At 37.9% G+C, this 13,982-nt stretch overlaps 1 protein-coding gene across 14 annotated transcripts in view; it reads right to left on the bottom strand.

The window, feature by feature from the left end:
- The window catches only part of LOC124112094 (tyrosine-protein phosphatase non-receptor type 4-like), a 142,968-nt gene that overhangs the window by 112,158 nt on the left and 16,828 nt on the right, over window positions 1-13,982 (bottom strand). The window contains exon 1 of one of the 14 annotated variants that reach the window (XM_046472045.2): window positions 10,673-10,938. The exons of the other annotated variants lie outside the window; for them this stretch is intronic. The gene's annotated coding sequence lies outside the window, so the exon portion shown is untranslated. Of the gene's footprint in view, window positions 1-10,672; window positions 10,939-13,982 lie in introns of those variants that run through there. 14 annotated transcript variants of the gene reach the window in all.

Here is a 13,982-nt window from a genome sequence, read left to right as displayed (position 1 = left end):
CTGTGGGGTTTTTTTATGCAAACAAATGACAAATTACAAGAAACAATAACTAAACAAGCATTTTGTCAACGAAGTCATCTATATCCCCCGCCCATTTTAACACAATATGGTACAAAACCAGGTAACTGACCCAACATTTCTCTTAGCCCATGTCAAAAAAGCTGCAATGGAAATTCTAAAATAAACATTTCTAAAACTCCTTAATATCAAATGGCACCAGTTCAGTATGTGCTTTATATATAGACATGCAATGTTTCGCAAGGAGATATTTAACAGTTTATTTGTTATACTCCATAAGTGAACCCACCCTATATTAAAACTTAAATCCAACTTGTTGCCATGGAAACGTAAAGAATTTTTAAGAAATAAATTCCTAAATAGCACAAGTATTTGTCACAGAAGTGACGAAATGTCCCCCACCTGTATATACACCATAGTACCAAATATGAAGACAATCCAGCGATTAGTTCTTGAGATATCGCGGCAACACCGTTTTCCAACTCCAAAAGCAGATTTACCTGCTGTGACCTTGAAAATGGGGTCAAGGTCACCAAAACCGACTGGTGTCTGCGGAGTCTGTATATACACCATAGTTCCAAATATGAAGACAATCCAGCTTCGCGCTTTTGCATGGCGGGGGACAAAAAGGCACCAGTTCAGTATGTGCCTGGTTAGACATGCAAAGTTTTGTAAGAAAGTATTTAACGGTTTTTGAGTTACATTCCGGAAACAAACACCATCCTTACAGAACCTAAGTCCAACTTGTTGCCATCGAAACGTAAAAAAAATGTTTTTCTAAAATTCCTAAATAGCAAAAGGCACCAGTTCAGCATGAGTCTGATAGGCATCAAAGTTTTGTTAGAAAGCTTTGAATGGGTTTTGAGTTATGCTCCGGAAACGAACTCTTCCCTATAGAACCTAAGTCCTACTTGTTGCCATGGAAACGTAAAGAATTTAAAAAAAATTATTCATAAATAGCAAAAGGCACCAGTTCAGTATGTGCCTGGTAGACATGCAAAGTTTTGTAAGAAAGTATTTAACGGTTTTTGAGTTACATTCCGGAAACAAACACCATCCTTACAGAACCTAAGTCCAACTTGTTGCCATGGAAACATAAAAAATAAAAATTCTAAAATTCCTAAAAAGCAAAAGGCACAATTTCAGTATGTGACTGATAGATTTGCCAAGTTTCGATCAAATACACTGAATTGTTTTCGAGTTCTCCCCTGGAAAAGTAAATGATTACGGACGGACAGACGGACGGACAGACTGGCTGATCGCTATATGCATTATATGCCGGGGGGATAATAAATGAAAAAATGGGAATTTACTTCCATAGCCAATGAATGTACTTGAAATTATCCTTACTCCCTAGGCTTTAAGATGTAAGACCATCTGTAATGTTTAGATGTGAGCAGTTACACATTAATCATGTCAATTATAAATGCTGATATAAAAACATTGAGCTGACCTGGATCCTACTCTAGCAGAGGGCAATATCCTTCTGCTATGACTGTACAATCTGTTCTGCAATGCATTAATACATATTATACTCTATTCTAATCCCAGACATGCAAGCATGGGTTCAAAATAATCCAGGGGAAATCAATGCAACATATGCTTATTTCTTAAACATACATTCCACGCCAGTTGCACTGACTTGGAATGTCCAGCCGTTTCGCATGTAGTCATGACATCACTACCTGTTGTGTACATATTTACTCAGTGCACGGCTCATCTGGAGACAGAACTCACGAAGCAATGTTATGATACATTGTGCACTGCAAAAATATGTACTCAAATGTGTAAAAAGATAAATGACAAACACACAAAAACCTGATGGATGTATATGTTCAGACATGACAATGCATTACGTTTGAAAACTGCACATAGATATATTTGAACCAATGCCCAGTGATCCTGGGGGAAGCAACATGTGCAAAATGGAGATACAAGGCACAATTTCAGAAGGAAGGGCGGATGGATGGACAACAAGCTATCACAATAGCTCTGCAGGTGTACCACAAGTTGAGCTAATGATAATAAGGATGGGACTCTCCCAGGCTTCACTCTTTCAGCTGAACAGCGTCAAGTTGTGGCAAGGACTGCTTGTGGCTGGTGTTTACAGGCTTGTAATGTATGGGCTTCAGAGGCAGTTATGTAATGTCCTGTTTCCACTGAACTTCTTCCCACCACTGCTAACCTCGACAGGATCACATCCATCACCCTACATGTTCACCTGTAGACACGTGACCTCTCATTTATCAAAAGTCGTTATTTAATTACATATGTACCTGTATTTATAGAATATATAATCTTATTAATCAAGTATAGAATCAGTTCATATAGAAAGTGTGAAAATTATCATAACAACAACTGGCAATTTGAACCTCAATTTCAATAAGCTGCCCTATGTTTTGGCATCTTTTGGCCAAGCTAACATTATTGATAAACATTTGCCTATCCTTATATATATTCAGAAAATTATTAAATCTTTGAGTCTGCTGTTGGGTTTGGCTTTCCTATTAAAGTTACATTTGGAATTATTTGATCCATGTCACCAACATTTCTTCCACTTGTATCTTTTATCACTTCCACCCATGATAATTTCCTACCAAGCTGTCCCCCACCCCCACCCACCCCCCAACCCCACACCCCCACCACCACCCCCCGAGTTCAGAATATCCAAGCGAGTACATTGACATATTCCTCAATTGCCTCGAGTCCCCCAAAGCTTACACAGGAGCAAAGTGACACACACTAAAAAAAACAATGAAGCATTAACAAATTGCTGTTGAGGATGAAGAATCTTTGTTATATTAATATTTTGATGACTGCAGATCTCCTACAGGATGTGGTCGGTAATCTGTGCTGTGTAAAAGTTGGCAGGATTGTGGTGTGATGTATGGACAGGTGGAAACGTGCCTGGAATCAGAGCCCATCAACTCTCAACCTGCTCAAGGACAGTACACCACACACTACATTATTCACAGGCAAGAGGTCATTACCTAGATTCATTTGGAGGCTATTTGTGGAACTGGAAAAGGCAGAATTGCATAATAAAGTACATACCATGCATACAAAGCTTTACTTCAACCCAAACATGTTCTTCACATACCACTGCAAATAACTAAATGACCGGAAGAATTATTATTTAAAGTGAGATGCTCACAATGAAAAAGTGACATTTTTTAAGTTGCTTCATTACACCCATAACAGATTCAGTGATGTACCATGATACACCTGAATAATACCATATTGTCACAGCAATTATCCACAAAATGACACATAGCTTTATTTCCACTTGTTACTGTCCAAGTATTGACATCTTCTGAAAGCATTCTTGCAATTTACCGTTCAAATTCAGACTAGCCATTCAAAACATTAAGTGGTTGACAAATCATAGGAATTTCTCCACATTATACCAAGTAAAACCCTCCAATCATGTGCTAGTGTGACATTACAGTACTAGTGGGCCCCAGTGATCTGCATGGTTCAAGTCCCCCAACAAGCCATTAATGTCCACTGAAATCCTCTGAAACAAAGAGCCAGATTTTATGCCTATTGTGCATAATGGATATTGTCTCTGATCCATTTCGTCCGTGACTTAAGTCCTTGGCTTCCATTGCATATCCTGCGGCTAAAGACTAAATTAGTGAGGGGAGACAGGGAATTTTCGTATGTTACTGAAGTCATTTAGGAGAAGCAGAGGCAGTAGCTGCAGTAGCAGCAGCCACTCCAGAGATGCTCACGGTAGGCTAGAGGGAGGGAGGACTACACAAGTTACTGCACCATGTAATTGCTCCAGCACATGTACCAACCCTCATCTGTCTCATCACAGCACATGTCCAATTTAACCATTTATGATAGTGGTTCTGGAAGTACATGGGAAATCTGGGCATTGCAAGGAGATAACTGCCGGCTTGCACCAAACCTTGCCTTTCATTCACACATGCATCATCCCCATGATATTTGCCATTCATCATTGTGGATCATATGATTATGTTGAAAGTTACCATCTGAAGTGGGAGCAGGTATTAACATGTGTATAATAGTCAGCTGGTCAGGAGGCAAGGCAAAGGGGATCCACCTGAGAAATTTGAATAAATCATTTTGACAACACAAAAGATGCACATCTCTGTAAGTTACTATTCTGGAAGAAATAAACACTGGTCCAAAGTCTGCTCATAACATACATCAGCAGTATGGTGCATATTCAGTATCATCAATACTATAGCGACATTTCAAAATATCCAAATTGAAATGCTCTTCAATATGATCAAATTAACTTTAACACTTGACCACATGACAATCTCATTACTAACAGAATAATATATCCTGTTGAAAATAATACAAAATGTCTTTAAAAGTTTTAATATTTTCTACAATACACAACATATGATGAACGCACAAACATATGTGCAAAGTCATCGGAAAAAATTGAAAATTGCATTATAAAGGATAAACTGAAAGCAAATGTTATCAAGTTTTTATCTCTATGACAAAGGCTGAGCTGATCATGCTGATGAAATCAAATATTATCTAGAATCCACACACAGTTAATCCCCTGGACAGTTAACCAACACCTTTTGTCCTGTGCTTCAATTTTCTGTGTCAATATGGTCAAATGTGGCATGCATGAATCATAAATTATGCCAAGAAATCATGCTCAGGGGAAAACTCTCAGTTCCTGGAGAAGTGAGCTCACATCGTAAGCATAGCAGCAATCACCAGTTTTCAGCCCATGTCATGGGCATCATTTGTAAAGAGGTAAAAAACCAGAATGTTACTCATAGCTCCCATAGTACACCAATCAGCAATGTTAATTAACTGTAAGATCCTTGGACCTAAACTACTCATGCTAGTGCAGCTTTCATTCCAATGTTTCTCATCAGGCCTTGTTTCAAATAATTCCACATCAGTTGAATAACAAGTCAACACAGGTATGTACTTTATGTTCCTGTGATAGACAAACATGACCTATAATCTCCTTTGAACAGCTCACCAATAAATCCTAATGCATGTTTAGATAAGGAAGGGGTTTTCCCACCCACCCACTTAGCTAAACTGCAAGCAGTAAGGTAAATTCAAAATAATGAAAAGCTACTTTTTTGTGAAAAGCATAATGGCTTGTGCTATAAACCTTCAGCTTGCAATGTTGGGAAGGCGGCGAGAAAATGCAGCCAGTTGCACTATGGTGCATCATCACATATCATGTAATTGGTAAATCGATGCTGCACTCTTTGATTGAGACTTAACACAACTTTGGCCTGGAAATTTAGGAAATCAATTCACATTTGGCTCTCAATAGGTTTTTGTGATGGTGTTCCCATTGGCTGTGATGAAGTACTCTGAGCTTTGATTCATGTGTCATTTATCAAACCAAACACAAATACAAATTGATTTTCTTTTTACACTGCTATGACTTCACTTTAGCTTGCCGTTTTGTGCATCTTAAAACCCAATTTTACCAGACGCAGCCCTGAATAACTCTCCAGCTATTGATTACTTTGTTTCATTTTAAGTCTCAATGACATTTATTTTAATTTACCAAAATCAGTCATCCTTTTATAAAAGGGAATCATTTCTCATGTTTTCCATTTCTGCCCCATTTTTATTCCACAAGGAACAGTTGCTTCATTGGTCAATAACAATAAGACTTGGTGATAAGGGGATCCCACACAGCATCCAACATTCTGCAGGACTGACGGCACTTTAAAGATTTTTACAGCAACAAGAGAACTTGCTTCTTTTTACACAATGTTATTGTATACTTATATCATGTATCAGTATGCATATCTGTGAGGGAGGGAAAAGTATTTAGTCATAATGTCGTTGTTTTCAATTAGAGTATTGCTAATCTCCCACCGCTTCCACAGTACCCTATTCATCACATATACAAAAGTAATGCACATGTTGACAGTTGATCAATTATTTTGTTATGATATGAAACAACAAACAATCCTTCAAGATACTTGGAAACTTGTTCCACCAACAAGAAATATAAATTAAGTAGAAGGCGAAATCCTGTGTGCTTTTGAATTGTCAGTGGCAACTGTGCTGAGCAGTTGATGAAGCCTTCCGCTGCTAATGGATACTTTCCTGAACTAGGTGCCTCCTCTAGAAGTAGTTGTACGCTCACTAAACTCCCTCCAATATCAGTCTTAAAATCCTTTCAAGTATTTTTTTACGTTTAAAAGATCAAATAAATCTTCTACAACATATACCATTTTACTTTCAAATCTTAAAAAAATAGTTCTTCATTTGAATGTATTATATTAGTTTAATAGCGACTTTCAGTAAAGCTACAGCAGACAAACACTCCCCATTAATTTCTTCAATCCTCAGTGCAATTTTTAATATGTGCCTGGTGCTTAACCAGCCAAAGGCTTTCCATGTGATAATAGATCCACAATTTCCTCCATACTCAAGGCCAATGTTGTGCAGCAGCTCTGTGATGGAAGCAGCACACATGTCGTTCGCTCTCTTCCCCACCCCCACCTGCCATTTTGCTGGGCCACTTCTCATGACCAGATCCAAGCACCAACTCGGTCACAATCATAAAGCAACAATCGATACATCAAACCAGGAATTACCACCCATAACATGTAACTCACCATGCAGTCAGGTAGTAATTAGGGAGGCTCAAATGACATTTGAAGTAAACAGCCGTTTCCCGTGTTTATTTGCTCAACATCACATTTGGTACTTTCAAATCATTAGCAAGGCTCCTGTGTTGCAATTCTCATCCTAGTTCATGGAAATAATCATTTTCCAGATTTTAAAATCAAACCATTCAGATTTGTCAGCAATCAACTAAATTGGATATTGTTTTGTGTTACTTTCAGGAAAACTAACACTAGGAAAGGGAGTAAGCACAAATATGAATTTCCCATCCAAATGGATGTTCTGAATGGTGTTTTTTGCATTTTAGCAGGGGTATATTAATCTTTTTGAAGATTTATGTTACACTTCTTACCATTCTTACCATAAAAATCATTAGTATGCAATCAAAATACATCCTGATGATCAATTCAGTTTAAGACACAAAGTCCTAATTGTGAACTCACCACTGAATATCATTTAATGTCTCCACAATTCCTGCAGTTCAGTGAATAAGATAAAAGTGTTTGAAAAGGAACTTGTTGAACAAAATCATAACAGAAAGGTTCAACTCAGGCCCATTGTAACATGGGTGTCCAAACCTGTGACAGAATTTTGATTGTTTATCCCATGCATGAAGCATGACTCAGATTTAATTTGATATGATAGCTGTGAAAGGGTATCCCACAGCCTGTACATCAGATTACACAATGTTCAGGCCACAATAGTTAAACGCATGAAAGTCCATTCACTAATGACAGTGACACAGCTGCCAGTGAGCATCCCATCAGAGGATCTGCATTATGGAGGGAACGGCTTATAGTTCACAACAATTTCTGTGGTGTAAATTAATCTTTACACCACAGAAGAAAGCAGGAAATGTTTGAAACATTTACCCCTCTAGCCACCAACTCTACTTGCAGTTGCATTCCTTAAGACTGAAATACAGATAAACTGATGAAATGATGGTTTTCTACTCTGGTCAGACTGTCATGGTATTCACTTGCCGTTTTCCTGGCTCTGAGTCCAGAAATACTGACACAAAATGCCTGGAAGGCTGGCAAATCACAGCAATTACCAAAAGTACACATCTTGAACCTGGTCAGCAGCTGGTCAAGGGCTGGTCAGTGGTATCGATCAAAACACAGCCGAGACACCAGCACCTGCAGCTGAGCGGGAACATCCACTACAACAACTGTACCAAAGCTACATCCAACATTCCCACCTGTTTCACCTTGAATATCTTCCACAGCCTCATATACTTGGAGCAAAATGACTGTACAAAACTATTTGTGATCCTGAACCCAATGCAGTAATGCATATTCAAGAAGTATGAAGTCATTCTCAATATGCAATGTTAATATGATTGCAAATATTGCATGGGTTATCCATACAAGCTCCTTTCTAAACTCAGAAGTTATCATGTCTATTGTCATTCTATCATTTTCATTTGCATCTTCTTTCCAAGAAGATGCTTGAAAATAGCGGAGATCATCCATGGCACAACTGTCAATCTATAAATAATATTATGCAGCCCTTCACCAGTCCTGCAGCTGTTCAGTGACAGCAGAGTGGCCCAGCCTACTCGACTGCAGCCAAACACCTAATGTCCACTCAATCCGCCAAAGTAATTCCTCAATCCTTGGGTCCATCACCCAGTACAATGCCCAAGCCAGCAGAGTGTGTGATCCTATAACATACAGTAGATCAATTCCTTAACAGTCCTTTCTTGGTGGAGCATCTCAAGATTCGGGACATACAGATAACATCACAAATCTCACTGGCTGTGCTAATATTAACCTCTCTTTCAGTGAGAACACAGTGATAAATTTCTGGGGATCTATATCATTTGTGTGAGATGTTCTATGAACTGTTTCCAGTCGTTCATTATGATAGATAAATGATGTCACTATGCACCAGAGTTTAAAATTAAGAATGAATGTCATGGTCCCCTTGCCATAACCCTTATGTTGAAAATAAGTAATTAAGAGCTGCCTAGATAATATTTCTGTGAACATGAGTATATGAATCTCAAGGATCACAGGACCACTGTTCCCTAGTCCCGCACCATGACTGTGGAATATATTTATTTTATAAACACAAAACCAATCTAGATTTATATTAAAGCCAGTCTAGCCAGCTCAAGCCAGCTCAATACCACCTATAGGAAGGCTCTAAAACAGTCTATGAAATCAGCATCAGGAAAATTATTTGTTTAAATCTTAGAGGAGAGAAATGTAGTGTGTAATAAACTATTTCATAGACTATATGCTGGTCTACACTGTCCCCACTCAGGGACATGTGTGTCACCTCGCTCTGCCCCAGTCCATGAAATAAGTGACAAAATCATTTACAGAAGAACATGAAACACTGATTGTATCATTTCAATATCATTGTAATGGATTTTTTTAAAATGGAGAATCTGACAATATTAATATAATGCATTGCAAAGAACACAATTCAGGGAGTTGTCATAGTTACAGAAGTACTTCAACTCCCCTGCCAAACTAACACTGATGATACTACAGCAGTAACCCTGTGAACAAATAATAATCTGTGTGAACACACTTACCAATACTATTACAGTCCCTGAAGTACTTGCAAACAAGCTCAAGTGATAATCCTTGAGCTCTGTTAAGTTTTCAATCATTCAAAAATAAGGGTTCACTCAGCATGCTCAGGGGAAACAATTGTTAAAAGAAGTAGGGAAATTTAAAATGTGACCATATCTTAATAAACACAGGCCTCTGGCAAAATGTAAAATCTTAGACATATGAATGACGACAGACAGAGAAAACAACCAATTCACATGAAACCTCAAATCAAATGATAAACACATAATGCCTTGACCACTCCTATCCAGATTATAATATTGCAGTTAACACAGATCTCTACTGACAGTGCTGGTCCCACAAAAATGCACATTATAGCTGCACAAATGTCCAGGTCCCCATTCTTGGAATCGTAGCGCTAAGATGATCGTAACTCACATACTTTAACATAGACTTACGACAGTCATAGCGCTACAATCGCTTTGTGAAACAGGACCCTGTTACAGAGGAATTGCTTCTTACTACTGCTCAAGAAATGGATATTTGATTGAATCATATTCCAGAAAAAAGCCTCTTCATCCCACTTGAGTGCAAAGAAGCAGGAGATGATGATGATGTACAACAGAGGCCAAGTAATAGCCCTCCTTACTGGGCCTGATGAAGCCAGCATGCAGTGCAGGGTGAGCCTCCAATATAACTGGTCTGGGCACCCAACCCTGTCTCAATCTGTACCTCTGATTTTCTCCATTGCTTTATGAGTTCATGGTTAGTCAAAAAAGAACTTTGCCCTTGCATATAAAAATCATGTACATATTTCCCACTTGCCAGCGCACATAACCTCTGTAGTATGTACATCATAATACCAATAATACTTCATTCCATAATTTTCCAGCAATTTTCAAACACAGAATATTTAAACTGCAAGCCAAATTTGTACATTTCATTTCCTGAGGGCATGTGACAACAACAGATGTTAGTGTATCAAAATTTCCCCTTTGTTATCTTAAGTAATTTGGGGATGGAATTTACACTGGAATTTGTATTGATAAAAGTATGGTTCAAAGCACAACCTTAAATTCCTCACATAACATTCATCATTTCCTATGGTAGTGTTGAAAAAAAATGGTAGAAATCATTTCATTTTCATAATGCACAGAGTGAGGATGTTTTTTAGATGAAATTGTAACATAAGTGTTTCATCCATCAATAGTTCAGCACACAAAATTATTATTTCTTCAAGCAAACAAAAACTTTAAAAAATATATCCCCAAAACACACAATCCTTTCTGTTTCAAACAGGCTAACATTCTCTCTAAAATATTTTAACATTAGCATGTTAGAAAATTGTTTTTAAAATCAGAAAGTAAATTCATATGTTAATATGTTCTATCCATAAAACGGAACTTGAAAACATTTAGTCATTGTATCCTCCTTCCAACAAGTTTACATGAATGAGGCTTAGCTGAAGTTGTGAAACTTCTGGAAAACTAATTAACCTACATGTAGGTGTTGCTTACCTCATTTTGATGTATTTTTCAGGAAAGCAGTAATCCGAAAAAGAAAGAGGGCACCTTGAGGAGGACTGGAACCAGTTGGGGATGGAAGGGAGGACAGAGAACAATGCAACAACAGTTCTCCAAACATCAGCAAAACCCCAGTCACAACAAGTGCCCACAACCAACTGGGACAAGTAACGTGACTTCACCAATGGGGTTGCTACAAGATGCTGCTGCTGAGGCTGCTATTGCTGGCCTATGTAAAAGATGAACACCACCACCCACTCCCGTATCCCAATATCTTCAACGTAACTTCCCAACACATTGGCTGCAAATGATTTGGCAGCCAGTCAAGGCAGTGCTGCCTGAGTGCAGTAACAGGCATTTATAAACACTGCCGCATCCCTTGTCCTAGACTTGCTGAAGCTTTGATTGAATAGGAAAACATAAATTTATGTAGTTGGACTTGTAGCCATTTCAGAGTTTCTGTGAGCTCCTTGTTATTTTTCTCATATATTTGATCATGATTACAAGTGCAAGTTCACAGCTGCCAATAATTTGAACTTTATGAAGTATGGACTGTTTCTTGAATCACAGATTCATATCAACACCTTCAGCAAGTACACTTTTACAATGGAAAGCAACTACTCTGAGACTTAAAAATAACTAAATAAGTTTCTACATGTGTCTTGTATCTTCCCGCCATCAAAGAAAAATACTGGATTTGTACTGTAGAGTTCTGAGTCACCTTCATAACCATCAATACATCTTATCACACCTTGAATATGGATAAGGAACCACCACCACCATCAAATGATTAGGTGAAATATATTTTGACAAAATACTTTTTTTATATTTCCATGTTTTGATACTGGACTTCAGTAAACATGGTAAAAGTGGTCCAGATCTGAAGTGAGAGCTTCTTCTCATCCAGTATCACTGAATCAAGCACATTCTCTGACACTGTCTGAAGCAGGGGAAGATCATGAATTAATTGTGTTTTTTCTAGTACCTAAAGCAGAAATCTTAATGTGGCTGTGGAATACAGTGATTTGCTAGAAATGATAAACAGCAGGTCACAGTGATTAACGTTTTAAAAGCAGCACATCAGTAACATTGTCAGAGAATGTCTCCACTGGGTTTTGACGGGCGCAAATAACTGTTTTGTACACGAACAAAAATGAAGCATTGATGCATGTTAAATACATGGCAAGTCCCATTGCATGCAAAATGGCAGGGTTAGAACTAAACTCAAAAGCTTTACTAGCCTAAGTAATGAGAAAATGCCCTTGTAATGTTAAAACAACGTGGAATCTAGGAAATTTGTACTAGTCCCAGCATAGTGTTAAGTTCTAAAAAAACTCTGAAATGGTATCGATGTTGGAAAATTTGATTACACTGAAGCATGTACGTACCATTTATCTGATATTTATCTTCTGATATGAAATACAATTAACGTTCCGACAGTCAAAGTCAGACTTTCTTCATTCATGTTGATTAAAAAAGCAAGGGAATCCCCATCCATAATAAGCATAAGGCACTGCACATGCTTTATATTTTATTTGGTTATTTGGCATTGGTATAGTGGTTGTCCTTTGACTTCTATTTTAATGCTTGGGATCCTCACAATATATTATTCCAGGAGTTCCCATAACTCCTAAATATTTAGGCCCAGGTTTGTTTGTTTGTTTGGTTGTTGTTTAACCCCCCATCCCACCCACCCCCCCCCCCCCCCCCACCCCCCCCCCCCCCCACCCCCCACCCCACCCCACCCCACCCCACCCACACACACACAATAAAAAATTAAAAAATAAATAAATAATCAAAATCTGTCATTTCCCTTCAGATTTGGTTAATTGAGTATGGAGTTGAAAATGAACAGGGCCAGAGTGTACTATTGATGTCTAGATCAGCATAGGCTATAATGTAATATCAGGTCAGTAAACCCAGTGTTAATCAATCTACAGCTCTAGTGATGTTATTAGCCATCCAATGTTTCCATCAATACCGCTGGCTGGTGATATGTTTATCTGATCACTGTACCCCACTTCAGGCTAATGTAGTATCTTCGCATCCACAACATAATCCCCATCTTTGCTGCAAATGTTGTGGGTGTGCATAGAGCACGGATAGAGAGCTAGTGCTGACTCCATGATCAATACACTCGAAAGGAAATTAAACCATTAAGCCATTCTTGGTCAAACATCCATGTACCCGTATACTGACTGCATGTGCAAGATTCACATGCAATGCTATTGCTGTGCCTGTTCTCATGATATGGAGAAGGAATACTTATAAAAATATATTTTAAAATGTTTTTTTTATTTTGATACAAACACCTACAGTGAGATAAAGAAAAATTGGTACAAAATGGTCTAGTGAATACTTGAACAACCTCAGATCTTCTTACATTCATTACATTCAAAGAAAGTTTAAGCCCTGTGACTCATAGGTTTTTTTTAAGATTAAGATTTTTACAATTTTTGTAAAATTTGATTTTTAAAATATAAATAACCATAAAAATGATAAAATCATATCGATTTGCACAAGACGTCTTTATTACATGGAACCTGCATGCCAAATTTCAGCTTCATTCATCAAAAAATATCAGAGGTGATGTACCTCTTGCCTTCACAGCCGAAGCAATGGTTCTTTTGGCTGTGACCAGTCAACATGGTCAAGTGGAAACTGACACACTTAGTCAACTCAGGCAAAAAAGCTATACCGCCATCTGTGGATAGTTCGGACATGCTTGAACATGTTTCGCTATTTTTCCTTCATCATAAGGTGTAGGTGAAACTTTACCCTGACAATCCTTCAAACAGACTCTCATAATGATGCGAAAACCATTTCTTTTGAAGTTTCAAGTCTATTTTGATCTCAATGGCAACCATAAGCAAACATGACATGGTTAGATAAAGCTCAAAATTCATAATATTTAAGATAGATGTTAGACCCCACTTCTAGCTACACCAAGGTAAATTATGATACATTTCACACAAATAAACAGACAAATAGCTATTAATGGGTTTTGAAATAACTCTGATGTAGTGGCATTGTGAGCAGTGAGCTGTTTATCGTTTATAGAGACACCATAGCTAAGATCATTCATGCAAACATTTAGCTTCACAGGCCTTACCGTTTTACAGGTGATGTAAAAAATGCAGTAACACTAGAAAAACAAGTGGTTGGGAAGAGTCGAAGGTCATAGCTTGATCAAAAACCAAAATATGCCAAAAGATGTATGCTATATCTTATTCCTTAAACCACATACTTGCTGAATATCAAATTTCATGCAGAGTTATGGCCAAAACATGACAATTTCAAGATG

Source organism: Haliotis rufescens, unplaced genomic scaffold (assembly GCF_023055435.1).
Source record: "Haliotis rufescens isolate VD_foot unplaced genomic scaffold, xgHalRufe1.0.p SCAF_10, whole genome shotgun sequence".
In the NCBI taxonomy this organism is placed as follows: domain Eukaryota; kingdom Metazoa; phylum Mollusca; class Gastropoda; order Lepetellida; family Haliotidae; genus Haliotis; species Haliotis rufescens.
Note: the sequence above shows the minus strand (reverse complement) of the source record. Positions and strands in the feature narration are given on the sequence as shown.